The 18,889-nt window shown below is 33.9% G+C and overlaps 1 protein-coding gene across 4 annotated transcripts in view; it reads left to right on the forward strand.

The window, feature by feature from the left end:
• The first annotated feature begins 582 nt into the window (after positions 1-582).
• Positions 583-18,889, forward strand: part of LOC117168712 (probable inactive serine/threonine-protein kinase bub1) — a 244,950-nt gene continuing 226,643 nt past the window's right edge. For 3 of the 4 annotated variants that reach the window (XM_033354424.1, XM_033354423.1, XM_033354421.1), the window contains exon 1: positions 583-1,050. The gene's annotated coding sequence lies outside the window, so the exon portion shown is untranslated. Of the gene's footprint in view, positions 1,140-18,889 lie in introns of all 4 variants that reach the window. The other variant, XM_033354422.1, reaches the window with a different exon arrangement.

The following is an 18,889-nucleotide window of genomic DNA, read 5'->3' on the forward strand; positions in this document are numbered from 1 at the left end:
ATCGCAAACATGGATTACTCATACAAAGGTGTAAGATATTCAATATTCTTCCCATTCCTCTAACTTACTCATACGAGTACCGTAAAAATATTTCCGTATATTATCCATTCTATTCCATTAATTTTGAACAAAGTAGACGATTCCTGTACGAATTTGAAATTTCACGTTTGAAAAAATGTTTACATTGTACAAGAGCATAAAAAGTGATTTATTTCACTTACAGCAATATATTTTCTTTGATTGCGCGACACAGGACATCAACATCAGATAAGAATAAAAAACAGTACGACTGACAAAATGACTTTTCTGGAAACACTTGACAATTTCTGAAATACTCAATTCAGGACTGAGTATTTTATCTCTTACTTTTACATTATATTGGAAAAATTTAACTCATTATCATAATTGTCAATTTTAAATATAAAAACTTGGTTTATTTCATTAAAAAATTTTAAAATATTTACAATTCTCGCGCGATTTTAAGATTTTCCAGAGAAGGAAAAACCAAGGTGTGAACGGTCTCGGGCAGCTGTCTGCCTGCACCGGGCAGGCAGGCAGAGGTGTGACAGTACCCTCACTGTGTCGGAATCCCACTACAGAAGAAGATGAAACAGATGATGGTTGGGAATCACTGATATACCATTTCCACACCGCACGCAGTTTTTACCATTACCTGGCTTATTGCTATTTTCCATTCATTCCAACGAATATAACTAAATTGATTATTTTCGACTATTAATCGCGTTGAACGTGGTTAAATAACCGTAATTTAGTTCCGCGTAACTTTCCGCGATCGAATTGATGGCATGGTTAGAAAAGTGAGTGCTGAGTGCAATAGTGTTTTTTTTTCGATATTTAAAAACCCTGGAGCAGAAGACGATAGCAAGGATATCAGTTAAGATCAACCTTCAGCGTTGTTGGCTTGATGACCGTTCGAGTGCAAACCTAACCTAATCCAATAGCGTCCTTATTGGTGTGATTAAAACTGCAATTATTGGCATTCAATAATATACACGGGCACTGGTGCCACGAATATTATGCCAATTACTGGTGAGTTTAGCAGTGACTATTTAAAACCCAATCTGTAAAATTTCTTCCTCACCAAGAACAACTGTTGTTCGTTGGACAGGACTAATAGGGTAATTGTTTTGCTTTACGTACTCCTACAGTCATATTTACTATACGAAACTTGGTGACATTGAATTGTGTGATTTTTGCACCTAAACAATATACTATTCATATTACAAACAATCGTTTAATTGCCAATATAAGGCAAACAAAGAATTCAACGTTACGTTACGACTTTCGTGATTATTAATTCCTCCGTAATACTCTTGGAATCTCGTACGAAAAAAGGGCTTTTTACCGTAGACTGACCCATCCCATTGCATTTTAGAGCAGAATGGTTAACACCAAAATTAAACTAGGCGAAAATAACCCATTTCTGAAGTTTGTATCAGTACTTTGGTACCTGTTAATTTTGTAACCAAAAAATCAAAATTTGAATTGAATTATACGCAATTTCGAGTAATTCTAAAAAAATGCAATGATCTAGCGCCAATAGGTTATAAGTTATAGTCTCACAAAGTTGACCGCTTTTGACCTATTTTTCAGGGCAAATTACTCGTGTTCAGTTTTTTCAAAATACTTCACTTTTCCGTGAAGCTACATAAGTGGTACAAGAAAAAAAATTGCATGACATGAAATTCTGCGTAATTATAAAAAAAATCTTCTAGTCTTCACAGATCAAGAGTTATGACTTTAAAAAGGTATAATTTTTTTTGCTGTTTTGAGCTATTTATAGCCATAAAATAAATTATAGAGAATTAAATTTTGCGTAAAATAAAAAAAGTAAAATGTTTCAGCTCATATAGGTCACGAGTTATGACCATGAAACTTTGACCATTTCCATTCGGAATACTCTGTATGTACTGGATGATGTACTTCGACCGTATTTGAGCCTTTTGGTGGCATGTATGCACTTGTAGCTCATTACACGTGCACTTTTTCTCCTTTTTTGATGAAAAACGATCAATTGTTTAAATAATATGCTTCTCTCTATCATTTGTGTGCATATTTAATGTATTTAAGGTTGAAAGTCCCAGTAATCGTGAAACTTCGTAATAATTTGAATATATTATTAAAAATATATGTTAAAAGTAACATTCAATGATAAAACCCACTTATTTTCATTATTTTATAATAGCTAATACAAAGTGCATTTATTCAAATTAAATAAAAACCAAGGCAATTGGCATTAAGATTACTGGGACCAAGGTGACAATTATTGTGACGTTTGCCTTACTTTATGAAAATCACTTTCAAACTATCTGTTTGCGAAATTAATTTAAAAAATACCAGTTAACTGGTTTATTTGGAAAACCAGTTTAAAAAAAAGCACATACCCTACCTCCAGGGTGGTGTGGAAAAGAGTTCATTTTACAAAATAATCTTTCAATTTTTGGCATTTTTAACATAAAATAATACAACGTTATTAAACTGATGCCTTTTTAGCATTTTTTATAAGTGGTAAATAATCAATGTAAAATCAGTTAATTTGTATTTTTTTCATTTAATTTCGAAAACTGATATTATAGAAGTATTTTTCACAAAGTAAATACATGAAGTATGAACAAATTTAATAGAGTGAAGCGTATTATTTAACGAAGTGGCTCGTCGCCCCGAAATTCGGGATGACTAGTCCAATATTTTTCATACGTCTGGCTTCGGGACGACTAGCCGATCCACTTTTCCGACTCCCTCAATTTTTCGGGGCGACTAGACACAGCCATTATTTAAACAATTGTTATTCAACAACAAACAAAGAAGAAAAGGTGAACTTGTAATGAACTACAAATGCATGTATGCCACCAAAATACTCAAATACGGTCGAGGTTCATTTTCCAGTACATACGGAGCCTTCCGAATGGAAAAGGTCAAAGTTTCATGGTTATAACTCGTGACCTATATGAGCTAAAACATTTAAATTTTTTTTATTTAACGCAGAATTCAGTCCTCTATAATTTATTTTCATGACGATTTTCTGTAGAATATGTACGGAACGGGCAGTTTTGGACAAACTTATGACTATAAATAGCTCAAAATAGCAAAAATTTATGTTCATTTAAAGAGTAATAACTCTCAGTCTATGAAGACTAGAAGATTATATATTTTTTAGATTTACGCAGAATTTTCTGCCCTGCAACTTTTTCTCTTGCACGACTTACGTAGCTTCACGGAGAATTGAAGTATTTTGAAAAAAAATGTTAAACGAGTAATTTGCCCTGAAAAATAGGTCAAAAGCGGTCAACTTTGTGAGGCTATAACTTGTGATCTATTGGCGCTAGATCATTGCATTTTTTTTTAGAATAACTCGAAATTGCGTCTACTTCAATATAACTATTGAATTTTTTGCGTCAGATTAACAGGTTCCAAAGTAGAGATACAAACTTTATTTTTGGGGTTTTCTGCCTCTTTTTTCCAAAATATCCGGGTTCTTTGAAGGACGATAACTCAGCACCTATTGAAAATAGAACTTTTTGTTGCCTTTCAATTTTGTAGAATTTCTCCTAGTTTAATTTGGGTGTTGAATATTTTTCTCTAAAGTGCAGTGGGACGGGTCAGCTAGGAAAGCACGATTTTTTGGAACTTTTTATCAAAAATATCTTCGGGATGCATGGGTGTCACTTCTAGAAAACTTAGAATTTTAATCAAGACCACTTAATAAACCGTATTAGCAAAAAAAAACGCACATTATCTACTTAGCACGCTGTAAATGTACCAGATGCCTGGACTATAACATCCTGAAAACACTCACCCCCCCCCCCCCCCCCCCCCCCCCCACAACACAATTGCGGACTAAAATCTTAATAAAAATTTATTTTTTATGATGGATTCCATGACTGACACGAATTAAGGGGCATTTAACTAATTAATATAATTATAATTATAATAGAAACATGTAATAATTCACTACCAAGTGAAAGAACCTGTACATAAGTTAGTTAAATCTTTTTATCAATACATTTTAATTTCGCTTCGATTATTTTGCAACCAAACTTGGTAGTTGTTCTTCGTATGTTTCATATGATCGTTGACAGTACAAAGAATGTGTGGAAATGGCACAGTTGGTATTACATGCTTTTCCGGCCAGGAAAAACATGTTGGGCCTTGAGTTTGTAAGGTCAGCTTCTGTCTTTTCGTTTAATTTAAGTATCATTCGCGATTCCCACCCTCGTTTGGCCTTGAATTTTCTTTAAACATCCTTAAAGGAGAACTAATTGACCTTTTATGACTTTGCAAGAGAATTTAATGCAGAGTAGAAAAACGCTCATCTCACGACCATTATAAATTTTTGGTGAGGTAAGTTATTAAAGTTAGGGAACAATAATATTCACTCTGTAACACATATAATACTTCAAAACGTTCATAAACAAAAGTATTCATAAGAGTAAGATTTATTTTTGTAGGTGTTATGGTCTGAATTGATTACAAGAATAAAACGGAATACTGGAAAGATCGTTTATTGAAATTCTGACTGTCTGACGTTTCAGCTAACACTGCGTGCTTTTTTCAAAGAATCTAAATAAAGAATATATATAAAAACGATCTTTTCTTACAAATAATTACAAACAAATTAGTTTAAAAAAAAGTAAAAGAAATTAAAAAAACCTGTGCTTTTTATCTTGTAAAAAACCAAGAATATTAATTTTAGAGTCAAACATATGTCAATAGTTTAATGTCAATAAAAAAAAATAATAATGATGTGTGACACCAAATTAAATTAAAATATGCAAAAAACCATGGACCAACAGTTAGTTGGTTTGAACCTCACAAAAATATTTTTTGCGGTTTAAAACTATATGTATCATATATGATACGCGATGCGGCAGGGGGTTAAGAAACTACATCTTAATTGACGGAAAAATCCTTACAATGTTTTTAGACAATGACGATCATATAGCAAAGTATACAAGAGCCATACATTAAGGTGGTAAGTAATGAATACCGAATAAAGGCTTAATTGTAAAGGAACCGCAAGTGAGGGAAGCGCCAGAGTAACTGAAATTTTAACTTGATTTTGTTTATTTTATAATAATTTGATACATTTGGTTGACATTCATGATTTCTGTCTGTAAGTTAATCGAAATATTGTGATATTTGTTTATAAATATGGATTCTATTATGCGTTTTTTATATGTATTTTTTTCTCTAGCAAGAATTTTCATATTGTTAAAATCAAAATAATGGTTTAAGTTCCAAGAGTGTTCTGAAAGACCTCTATTGAAATTTCCAACTCTAGAATCTCTTTTATGTTCCGAAACTTTAGTTTTTAATCTTCCACCTGTTTCACCAATATAAACTTTTTCACAACAATTACATTTAATGAGATATGCAATTCTAGACAAATTTTCGTTACTATCAATATCTTCTTGATTAAGTACAAATTTTTTAAGGGTTTTGATTACTAAAATAAACATTTATGTTTATAGTCCTTGAATATACGGAAACTTAACTTTTAAATCCGATTTTTTGTACGTGTCAACCCAGTTATTTTTCTTACTGGAAGCATTGTAGATTTCATGAATTCGTTCTCGAATAATACTATTTATCAAAGGAAACTGATAATTATGTTGAACTAAAGTAATTTTAATTTGTTCCAAGTTTTCTTTCCTGAAGCTAATATCTCTCACTTGTATGCATCCACCGATTTAACCTTTTATTAGGCCGACCTTTTGACAATATAAATGATGGGAATTAAAATGAAGATATCTACCAGACCATGACGCTTTTTTAAACCAATTGGTAAATAACTTGCCCTAAGTTGTGTTTATAATTTGTAGATCAAGGTAATTTATTAAATTATTATTTTCAAGTTCAGATGTAAACTGTATGGAATTTTCAATACAGTTAAAAGTATTGATGACATGAACCATTTTTTCAGTAGGAACAATAGCTAAAATATCATCCACATACCTTTTATATAAAATAGGTTTAAAATTCAATTTTTTCAAAGCTTTTGTTTCAACATCTTCTAAAGAAAATTTGATTCTATAGGAGACAATGGTGAACCCATCGGACAACCATTTCATTGTTTATAATATTTCCCATTAAAAGAGAAAACCATGTTATTGAAAACAGTTCTAGTAGCGACTTAAATTCATTTTTTGTTATTTTAGTTAAATTTTTATTTTGTATCAGTTTTTTTTCGATGCAGTCTAATTCTGGTTCTAATGGAATGTTATCAAACATTGAAACAATGTCCAATGAAACTAAGGAATGTGTTGAAGAAACTTTAATTTTTTTTAAGTGTCCTTTAAATCCCAGATATTTTTAACAGATGATTCTATGTTACCTGAAACTGATTTTAAAACATTAAAAATATATTTGGATAAGTTATAAGTAGGAGAACCAATTGTGGAAACAATTAATCTTCATTTCAAATCTGGTTTGTGCAGTTATGGAAGAGAATTAGCTTTAGCTACAGTACCATGGGTACGACACTCAGGCATATTTTTGAGAAATTTATAGGGGAATGCGGGACGGGGCGGTAGAGCTTCAGAGAAGATCCGAGAGAGGCGCGCGAGAGTCGTCGAGTGAATCACTACGCATGTGCAACGGCTGCCTTTGTTTGCCACTCCAGCAACGAACAACGAGGTTAATGTGAAAAAAACTATTAGCAAGTTTTCCTAATTTAAACTTTGCACAATTATTTATTTCATACCATTTCTTTAACAGTCAACTTTTTAATAAATAAAATATTTTAAAAATACGCTCAGGGTTATGAAACTTTTCGTAGCAGGAATCGGTAGGTTCATCAATTTCATTCAACTTTTAGTTAAGAGGAGATCCTCGAGGGCGTGCTTATACGAGTTTGAGTGAACCCCGTCATTTACCCTGAGTGATGTACCCATGCTATAGTACTATCATGTGTTTTTAATTTATATGATGATTGTTCATTTATTAATCTTTTTTCTCCCGTCGAATAGCTATATCATTACATTTTTCTTCTATTGTTGGAGCAAGACTAGTTTTTCTCTTTTTATACAAATTATCATTGTTGAGCATGTTTTCCACAGTCTTATTATAATTTTCTCTATTAGCTGCTACCGTTATGTTGCCTTTATCTGCATTTACAAAAACTAAATCTTTATTAGCCTTTTGAAAATTTTCAACACGGTCAAAAGATTTCTCAAGGTTCTTGAAGTTATTATTTCGATTATGGTTTGAGATTAATTGAGTAACTGTTTTTCTGATGCTAAGTTTCTGATCTCCATGCTCTACATTTGGTGAAACAGGTAGAAGATTAAAAACTAAAGTTTCGGAACATAAAAGAGATTGTAGAGTTGGAAATTTCAATACACGTCTTTCACAATACTGTTAGAACAGAAACCATTATTTTTATTTTTATTTTAGCAATATTAAAATTCTTGCTAGAGAAAAAAATACATATAAAAGACGTATAATAGAATCCATGTTTATAAACAAATATCACAATAATTTGATTAACTCACAGACAGAAATCATGAATGTCAACTAAATATTTAAAAAAAGTATTATAAAATAAACAAAACCAAGTTAAAATTTCAGTTACTTTGATGCGCTTTCCTCATTTGCGGTTGCTTTAAAATGGCGGCTTTATTCTGTATTCATGAACTTGCCACCTTAATGCATGTCTCTTGTCTACTTTGCTATATGTTCGTCGTTGTCTAAAAACATTGTGAGGATTTTTCCGTCAATTAAGATCTAGTTCCTTAAAAAAGCCTATTCAATTGTTATGAGGCTTTTCTATTATATGTTTTTTGTACACTTTAATTTAATTTGGTGTCACACGTCATTATTATTTTTAAAAATTTAAATTAAACTATTGACAGATGTTTGACTCCAAAATTAATATTCTTGGTTTTTTACAAAATAAAAAGAACAGGTTATTTTAATTTCTTTTACTTTTTTTAAATTAATTTGTTTGTAATTATTTGTAAGAAAAGATCGTTATTTATATATTATTTCTTTAGATTCTTTGAAAAAGACACGCAGTGTTAGCCGAAACGTCAGAAAGTCAGAATTTCAATAAACGAACTTCAGTAATTTTGTTTTATTCTTTTAATTAATGAAAACCGTAAGACCTATACAAACAAATCTTACCCTTATTTACGTTGACGGTCGAAGAAATGATTGATTTCATTCTGATCAAATCTACTTATTAAAGTATTCATGTAAAATAACCCTCTTCAAACTGTTCTCGTCCCATGGCAATATGAAAGTTTCGGTACAGCGGTGAATATTATAAGGGGAAACGTGTCTGAATTCTCTCTAGAGCAAGGGTTTACAGCCAGGAGATATTTGGTGGAAACGAGATAAGTCGCAAATAAGTATTTGCGGTCGAATTTGCCCTCGCTGAAGAGATCTGCCCTAGAGCAGGCCTCTCCACTGAAGGGAAATTGAGTCGTCGATATTGCTCAAAAACCAGATGGGATATTAACTCCACCACCGACCTCCAGTCGCTGCTAGGAAAGCGCCGTGGTGGTTCATGGCTTGCGCCACGTGACGTACACGGAGAAACTTTCAGTTATAAAATTTGAAGGTATAATATTTATTTTTGAAATACGGCAATAGCAAGTCAGGATGTAGAGTCACTATTGCAAGCATTACTACTGTGAATATTAAAGCCTGAAGTTATTATGTCTATTCAAATATAAAGTAAATGATTAAATAATTGCATTTATACTAAAAGAAACTTACTATAATCCCTAAGACAGACTGTGAAGTTTACAAAACACAATAGTAAAAACAGTCTGTCTATGTTCATTCTACGCATTTCTAATTTTTTCCCATAGCAAATAGGAAATACTTCCATGGTCGGAAGAGCAAAATAAACATAAATTCGCATTCACTTCACGCACTGTACATTTTATACAATAAACATACAATTAGATATTTATAATTTATTCTAAGCTGAAAGAGAAAAAACCTTGTTAGAAGATATCAGCCCTGGCGGGAATTGAACACGGGTCTCCGGGGCAGCAGAACGGAGATATTTCCCTGTGATAAAACAAATTATAAGTTTTAGGAATTTTATCATCCTCATGAACTTCGGCGTGTGTAATGACGTCATTTGGTACTGAATCGCGAAGCACTACATTCAGTTGTTTTTTCTTTCATTGCACCTTCCCATTGAAAATTGTAATTTTTCTTACCTGTTTTGCAACTCATATTATTTTCAATGCTAGTTATTGCAACTACGGTTTTATCATTTAATTTGTGAATATCACTTTTTTGAACTTCAATCTGCTATCAAAAATATGAATTTTTCTAACTATAAATGGCAATTATTAGGTTTGTAGTATATTTATAAATGAAATGGAAAATGTATTTCTTCCTACGCGTGCGGCAATAATACTCTTTTCTCGGCTATATCAAATATTACGATCAAGAGTTTCTCCGTGTACAATCCAGAATTCAGTACCGCAGATACGTTTTGAATTAGGTGCTTTAGGGCGACTCATTTAAAATGTAATATTTTTATTTTAATACTATAAAAGGCAACTCGAACGAAAGAGAAATGCTTACTGATATCCTACACTGAAAAATTATATTTTTTCATGACAAGTATATGATTTTATCAATATCTCAACAATTTCAAAATATGAAGAGTTATATTATTACATTATACTTTCCAAAAATAAATAAAGGAAATGTGTAAGCGCCATAACTTAAAATATGTGTTGAAAGATCCTGATAGCAATTAATTTTGACAATTTCTTTGCAAATTTTAAGCGAATATTGAAAAAGATGTTGAAATCAATGCCCTTGAATATTGATAAAAGTTATGTGAGTTTTTTGCAATACAGAAATATAGCGTAGAGAATGTAATTGCCTTTTTTATTTCGTATTTTACGGGAATTACATAGTTAAATAAAAAAGGCTTTTAAATTCTTAATTGCAATAAACTTGTTAAAGTTAAAAAGAGTTTTAAATATAGTGTACAGAAGGCAAACGTAGTTTTTCACAAAAAACTTAAACTTGCTCCCGAGATGTGAGGATACTGAATAAGAATACGAAACTGTGCATGGGAAAGAAGTATTCTGTTTCAAGAAAATCAAAATTGAAAATCGCGTTACTAAAGTATAATGGTAGACATATATTTCTTCAAAATACCCAAAAATTATAAAAATGAGGTTAACATTATTTTCAACAAATGATAACAATTTCCTGAAATGTTAATGCTTATATGTTGGAAAAATTGATTAGCAAAATTAATTAGCGTGTTTCAAATTGTAACCAAGTTTTACATAAAATTTTAATTGCAAAGTTTATTGTAATGATTTTATCAAAAAATCATATTCGGAAAATCACCTTTTACAAAGGATTTTTGATTTTAAATTTAACATTTTAAGAATTTCGCAGAACAAACCTATTTTCCATGAAACTGTTGCCTTTGAAGATTTATTTACAAATTTCTTTAAACAACATATTATGTACTTTCCTTATTTGCAAGACTTATTCATTCTTTTATTTAAAATGCGAAATATCTTTAGAATCAGTAGAACCGCGGTAAATCGCACTTATGGCCACGTCTCACGACCGTGAGATGGATGGCCACAGGGCACGATGAAATCACAACAACAGGCCGGCGAAACACTCGTGTGTTTTGAGACACGAAGCGTTCCAAGAATTACAGCTTGCTGCATCCATTACGCAAGTGCCTTGACATATTTTTGGCACGCTGGTATGGCTTTAAGATTACGAATCATTGATAGATTCGCACCTCCGAGAGCACAAGGACAATTACTTTAATCGAATATTTTGTGTGCAGTCGTTGCAGCTCCCTTTTGAGGAGCCGAGAATTCGATCATGAATATAGTTCGTTTCCCGAAGTTTTGAAGAACGATGTCCAATGTTTTAAAAATACCGAGGGGGCCTCTCACCATCAGCGATCCATCTTTATGCGCCCTTCTACCATCCATCGCTTCAATTGACTCTTATCTCCCTCGGAGCGTACGGAAGGGCAGGGTCGCGGTCAGCACCGTAAGAGCGACAAAGATGATAATAAAGCATTCTTAGGGCCGCCTTATGTCCGTTGAGATACGTAGTTTCCGCATGGGTGGAAGCCCCAGATAGTATGTGTTCTAGGTACTCAGCGTATGCATGACACGCTCTGCACCGATCGCTGGGAACTTCTTGACATAAAATGCGGTCGTCGTATACTAAGGTGGAAATTACACCGTCTTGGCACGCGAAAATAATACCCTCTGTACTTGAAGTAAGCTCTGATGATTTGAGAAAAGCAAAAGTTTGCTCTTTTGACAAAGATTGTTCTTCTACATGTCTGTAAAAGTTTCCGTACATTTTCTTGTCAAGTAGCTTGGCGGAATTTTTCAACCTCTGCTTCTCTCACTTCGGCTCTTAGAAAAAAAGTATCTAGATGAAGTAATGCAATTTCCTTGCTTTCTCTATTTGTCTCTGAACACAAACCTGCAGACTGATGCCAAAAATTGTATACATTAACTGTTGGGATTTTTGGTGTCTTAATTTTTGTGCTCTTTCTTTATTTCCTAATGTCATATCGCTTTTGTAAAATTAACCCTTATATAAAAATGCCACACTCTCTAATGAAAACACGTGTTAAAAAAGTCGATGTCTACATCGATGGAACTTACTTATAAAATAGTAACATGGTACTTTTGAGCTTAATTTTTTTTCTCACCTCCAATCGTTACAAAAATAACCCCCGCAATGTATAAGCTAAAATTGCAACATCTTTTATCAAAACTATTTTCCAGTCTATGTGTGTATATTCAAAAAATATAATTTACCCTTTTCGATGCATCTTTTAATGCCTTCAAACTTCCAGCACATCAATTATTAACGAGAAAAATTCATTTTTATATAACGAATAATTAAAAATTTTAGAACGATTGAAAATTTGTTGAGAACAAACTTTTTCTAAAATAATTGTTTAAATTATTATTAAAACTATTTTAAAGATAAGTTTAAATAATTTTAAAACCTTAAAAAACACTCGTGTGACTAGGGATGCTGGGGATCTATAAGTATGTTGTAAAATACATTTTGTCTTTTACCTGTGTAAGAATCTATTAGAACCATTTGCCCAAATCACATTTAGAAAAAACGGCATTACGTTATGTACATAATTGTCACATAATACCGATCAAATTTAGACTAACTTGACGATAAGGGCAGTTTTTTGGGATTACTAAAACTTGATCACTTACAGCATTGAGTCAATAAAAAAATCATGTGACCGATCTACGTGGACAAGTTCGAACTTGTATGGGTTTCACTCAGACAGGAGTCCAAAAATGTACATATTCTACCACCAATCAAATTCAGACCAATTTCGCGACAAGGGTATTTTTTGGCAATACTAGAATTTAATACCTTAGAGCAGGGGTTTCCAAAGGTAGATCCTGAATCTACTAGCGGTCCCAGGCCAATAGGTCAGATCTACTTAGTTTTTACCCAGAACTGTCAAAAACCTTCACCTTATTTTTTGCCGCTTGGAACCCTTAAATTCGAGACCCTTATTTCTATTCGACACTTAACGCTAAAATTGAGAATTACGAAATAAAATAATGAATGTTTAGTTTTCTTCACTTTAATATTGTTAAATAAAGTATTCAACGCAATTGTAATTTGTTATGCTTACAATTTAAATGCCATAAAAATGGGTTTGTTTATAATTAATTCCAAATTTAATTTCTAAATTAAATAAAAAAGTAGCAAGAAATTCACGTGCCCTTGAGTTTCCATTACCTAATATTAAAAACATATTCAATTTTGAAATCCATAATAACAAATTATTCAATATTAAAAGTTTAAAAAATTGTAAATGGACTTAAGTAATTGATTATATCATGTCCAACGGATACAAAAAATAAATAAATTACCATTTTTAAGATCTGTTAATACTAATGCAAAGAATTTTTTTCCTTCAGTTGCAATAGCATTTTTTAAAACTTTGATATTAAAAATTAAATATTACTTTTTTTGAAATATCTAATTTTAAAGCTTTATAATTTAAAAAATTTACATATTGAGAGGTAAAAATGATAAAAAATTAATTTTTTATCCTAGAAAAAAGATGCAATATCAATTCCTTTGAATTTTAAGTAATAAATTTTGAAAGTTTTTAATTTTTTCAATTTTCGAACCCTTATTCTGAAATAATTTTATTTACAGATTCTCGATTTGAAAATTTTTCGACCACTTATTTTGATTATTATTAGTATTTAAAAAAAAAATTATTTAGTATTATTAATGCCGAAAACATTTCTTTGTGAACAATTGTCAGCAATTGCTTGAGCCAAACACTTTAAATACTTCCAACTGGAATTTTTTTCAAGGGGTCATACATTTCCTCGCAGTTTCCCGTCGAAAAAATTGGTACATCTTGAAAAAGGCCGAGCGATGCTGGGTGACGCTGCACCTGTGGATGTGGAGACCCCTGTCTTAGAGCATTGGATCTGTCGAAAAGCCAGGTGACTGATTTACCTGGATGAGTTCGAAATTGGAAGGGTTTCGATTGTAACAGAGTCGAAAACATTCTCAAAGGTCTTCTCAGCAAATTTAGCCATATTTCACGTTAGGAGTTGTTTCCTGGGGTAGTTAGAATATGAATCCTTACCATGTTAATCCTCTGGAAAAATCAAGAAACCGAGCTTCCTAATAAAATCGAATTTTCACAAGTTCGAATCTTGAATATTTATTAGCAGAAACAACACGATCCTGTATTTCAAGGAGATAATAAATCGGCGACCTGGTATTATCTGACAATTATATACGGAATGGGATGCAATTTTGTTTTCTGTGAATGTGATTTGGTCAAATGGTTCTCATAAATTATTACACAAATAAAACCCAAAATATATTTTAAAACATACATGTAGGTCTCCACCATCCCCAGTCATACAAGTGTTTTAGGGGTTTAAAATTATTTAAACTTATCACAAAAAATAGTCTTAATAACTATTTGAAAAAATAATTTAAGAACAATCTGCCCTCAAAAATTTTCAATCTTTCTGAAAATTTAGATTGTTCGTGATATGAAAATCGATTTTTCTCGTTAAGAACTGTGGTGCTGAAAGTTGTTTAAAGGCATTAAAAGATTCATCGAAAAAGGTAAACTATATTTGTTTAATATACACACATCTATTAGATTGGCCTTCAGTACACTCGTTTCGTGTTCGTTAGCCAGCCATTTTTGATAAAAATTCAAAAAGTGGACTTATTTTGAATATTTTTGAGACTACTTTTTTCAAAATTCAAAAATTCTCTGTACGGTTATTCATAGTACTCAAAAAGTCGAACAATTTATCCTAATGACTTTTTTTTTTAATAAAAAATTACCAGAGTTATAGCATTTACAAAATTCCAAAAATCACACGAAAATGAGCATTTTAAGCCAAATAACGCACGATGTGAAAAAAGTGAAGAGAAGAAAAATGTTGCTTTTTGAATGCCCTACAAGATTATCATAACAACTTTTTGAATTTTCTTGAAAAATCCAAAATTCAAATTTTGACAGCATGCAAAATAATGAAAAATCCAAAAATTACATTTTTCGGCCAAACTATGCAAAATACGGTAAAAGGTGAGTACACGAAAATTGTGCATTTGAAAGAGATCTACAAATTTGTTTTCAACCGCTTTTTGATAGAATGCGTAGTTTTGGCTTTAATCATGACAAACATCATTAACAGTAAAAAAACTCTGCCCGCTGCGTGGGCACATTCGTGTCACAACTTTTGCCTTTTAATTTCTTTTACATCTCGTGTGTGGGGTTTCAAAAAATTTAACTTTTCATGTTTTTGATGCTATTTTTTTACGATTAAAGCTTAAAACAGAACATCAAAAAATTATTCATGACAAATAAATCATTTTTAAATTCTCATCAGCAACGGTATTAGATTTGTGTAAAATTTGACCACCCTAGTTTTTGTCAAAAGGTCCATGTTTTTAGACCCCTTGAATCTCAAAAACATGTTTTTACGAATGTGTATGTCTGTATGTCTGTTTGTCTGGCTTTATGTTTGTCTTTATGTCTGTCAGTCTGTGAGCACGATAACTTTTGAAAAAATTAATCTGTTAGATTGGCCTTTTGTAACTCTTTTAGTGTCATAAGCTAAATGCCAAATTCGTTAGTCAGACATTTGGGAAAAAGATACTAAAAGTGAGCCCATTTTAAACATTTTTGAGTAGAAATTTTTTGATGATTCAAAAATTCTCTGTACAGTTGTTCATAGTACTTGAAAAGACAAATGTTACTTTTCGATAGCCCTACAAGATTATCATATCAACTTTTTGAATGTTTTCGAAAAATTGAAAATTATAATTTTGACGGCACAAACATTAATAAAAAATATAAAATTGCATTTTGCGGTCAAATTATGCAAGATAGAAAAACAAAATGACCAGACAAGCATTGTGTAATCAAAAAATATCTACAAATTTGTTATTAATCACGTTTTTATAGGACACGTAGTTTTTGTTTTATTTATTTAAAAAAAACATTGAAAATAGAAAAATTTTAATTTTTCGACACACGACACAAGCTAAGCAAAAATAAATAGATAACATTTTTTCACTGAAAGTAGAGCAACAAATTGTTTTATTAATGGTTTTTTTACATTCTCATCAGAGAAGGTAAGACTTTTTGCATGAAATAAAACATTATTACTTACATTATTATTAGCACCTCCAAGAGCAACGATGATAAGAACGATTAGTTTAACAGAATATTCCGGGTACAATCGTTGCAACTCCCTTATAAGGTGTCTATACCTCTCTTTCTTTTCATTCTCCTTGGCTATGATGTTTTTGTCAGCTGGTGCCGAAAATTCGATAACGAACATGGTTCGCTTCTCGAAGTCAAGAAGAACCATGTCTGGCCTCGAGTGTGCAACAGAAACAATTGTCGACAATATAAAGTTCCAGTATATGCGGCATTTCCCATTCTCGACAATTGACTCGATTTCCCTCGGAGCGTTTAGAGGAGTGATATTAAGGTTAATGCCGTAAGCGTGACAGAGATGGTAATAAAGCACTCTTAGTTCCGCATTGTGCCTTTGGATGTAGTTCGTTCCCGCATGAGTTGGACAACTAGATAGCTATCATCGGGAATGTCTCGGCTCAAAATGTGGCGACGGTATATTAAGGTGGAAATGACACCGTCTTGACATGCCAAAATGAAATCCTCCGTACCAGACTTCAATTCGGGCGATTTAAGGAGAGCAAACGTTAGCTCACCCGACATTGACTGATCCTTCACATTTCTTTTGAAGATACCGTGCATCCTCTTATCGAGGAGCTGTTCACAAAAGTTTTTCTCAAGTGCTTTCTTAATCCGGGCTTTCAGGAGTGAGTACTCGAGATAGATAAAATTTGATACATTTTGCTCACCCCTAATACTGAAGTTAAGTCCAATTGTTTTAGCAGCCACCTCCGCTGCTTTGTACAGAAACGCTCCTTTGTCCACTTCTTCGTGATTCCTGACCATTTTAAGAAGAGGGTCTCTTCCATTTGCGACTCTATGTGCTGTACCCAGAATAATCCTGTTTTGAAGACATTCAAGACTCAATATTCCGCGACCACCTTGACGGCGTGCGATGTACAGTCGTGGAACAGAAGATTTAAGATGCATGCTTTTGTTCATGTGCATAACCATTCTTGTCCCGATATCAAGGAATCTGAGCTCGTTCTTCGTCCATGGAACTACTCCAAATGAATAGAGTACTATCGGGACGGCAAGCATGTTCGTTGCAGATACTTTGTTCCTCGCTGACAGTTCGGAAGACCAAATTTGCCGGATGAGACGTTTGTATCTGCTTCGGAAAGTATCCATTATAGATGTAACATCCTGAATGCGACTCTTTGGCACGCCCAGGTATGTATAAGTCTCTCCAGCGCAAAGGTGTCGTATAGCGCTTCTATCAACGAGCTCAGGATCTTCAGGGATGCCATTAAGTTTTCCTCGCTTCAAATAAACTTCGGCGCATTTGTCTAACCCAAATTCCATTCCAGTTTCCTTAGTATATCATTCGACAATCCCTAGAGCTAAATGTAGTTGCTCTTTGTTTTTAGCATAGATCTTAAAATCGTCCATGTAAAATACATGAGTGACCTTGTACTTTCGATCTGCAGGTTTGCCGCTCAAGTACCCGTCGGATTGGCGAAGTGCTAGAGATAGTGGCAATAATGTAAGGCAAAAGAGGAGTGGGTTCATGATGTCAACCTGAAAGGCACCTCTCTGAAAGGTGACCTTGTTGTTACACGATTTTTTCTAGATAAGATGGTAAATCTGGTTTTCCAGAGCGGCATCAATTTCTCTATGCACCTAACGATTTGCGGATGAACCTTTAAGCTTTCCAAAAGACAGATGATAAGTCTATGGGCGCTCGAATCGAAAGCTTTCCGATAATTAATCCAGTCCATCGATAGGTCACGCTGGTAGAATGCTGCATCTTTGCAGACACATCTATCGATGAGCAGGTTCTCCCGACATCCGGCTACGCCTTTCTTTGAGCCTCATTGTTCATACATTTCTTGCCACATAGGTTCAATTGCCCGAACAATCCTATTATTTAGGATAGCTGTGAATATCTTTTACAGTGTGTTCAGACCAGTGATTGGCCTGTAATTCTTCGGGTCAGCTAAGTTGCCTATTTTCGGACGGAGTATTGTGCGCTCTTCCATCAACCACTCCGGAATCGGCTCTTCCCACTTTAAATATGAGGTGAAAATACGGGCCAAATGCTGATGGGTTGAAGGAAACTTCTTCCACCAGAAGGTTTTGATACAATCTGGTCCCGGTGCGGAATAGTTCTTTATCCCTCTTAATACTTTTTTTACCTCCTCGGTAGTTTGAGCGGGTGGCCGACAATAACTGGAGGGTCTTGGAAGAGTCGAGATGGGTCAGAGAGAAACTGTTGATTTTCTCTGACTCACCTCTCCCCCCGCTCTAGACTCCTCTTAGCGTCAGATAGTGTCCGTATTCTCTCAACAATATTCTGCCTGATGGTCAGCAGCTTTGACTTGTTAAGTGTGTGATAACGGGCCGCATCGGCCAAAGCTCTCGCTGCATTTTACATACAATAATTGATAGTCCAGAGGTCGGATTCTTCGGAAAAATGTCCTCGAAGCTCGTCGTCCATTTCAACCAGATCTTTAGGCTTGAGAGAAACCTTGGTGTTGATGTTTCTCCGAGTTATAAAACATCGCTCTTCCTCTATTGGATGCCTGCCCGCGGTTGGTCTTAGTGTCGCCTCTCTTTCTCTGTTGCCGGCTTGTTCTAGCTGTGGTAGAGTAGGCGTTCCGCTTACATAGCCCCTTTTTCGGAGTAGTTCGGCATGGTTTCGCAGACGTTGCTGCGAAAAGTGCGATAGCTCCGGGTGTTTCTCACAAAACAGAGCATGCATCCGCGCCATGTAACCCCGTTCAGGGGCCACACCCGCATTGTAGCACTCTAGCAAGTCGTGATTTAGTCGCTCCGTCCACCTAAAGGTCGCGAGATCCCGCTGATCCATCGCATTAAATCCATGTTCATGGGCTCCCCTAGTTCTAGATTGGTCGGCATTGTTGGCCGACCCATTTTCGGGAGCCCTGCGCGTTCTGTTGTTTCATGTTATCATTGTTGTTCCCACGAGCAGCTAGGGAAAGGGGTTCGTCCATCCTTGTAGAGCCCCGCATGCAAGGATAAGGCTGCGTACTCTGAGAGGTCGCCCGATATCCAAGAGTCACCGTTCTAGACACCTCACCCAGGTGCCATTCAGCTTTCGGCACGGTTTTCCACCTCCGCTTGGGAGTTAATTCCTTCGGGGCTACCCCTGGACAATTGTCCGCGACTGCCTATTTATTTTTATTTTATTTT

Source organism: Belonocnema kinseyi, chromosome 3 (genome assembly GCF_010883055.1).
Source record: "Belonocnema kinseyi isolate 2016_QV_RU_SX_M_011 chromosome 3, B_treatae_v1, whole genome shotgun sequence".
Classification (NCBI taxonomy): domain Eukaryota; kingdom Metazoa; phylum Arthropoda; class Insecta; order Hymenoptera; family Cynipidae; genus Belonocnema; species Belonocnema kinseyi.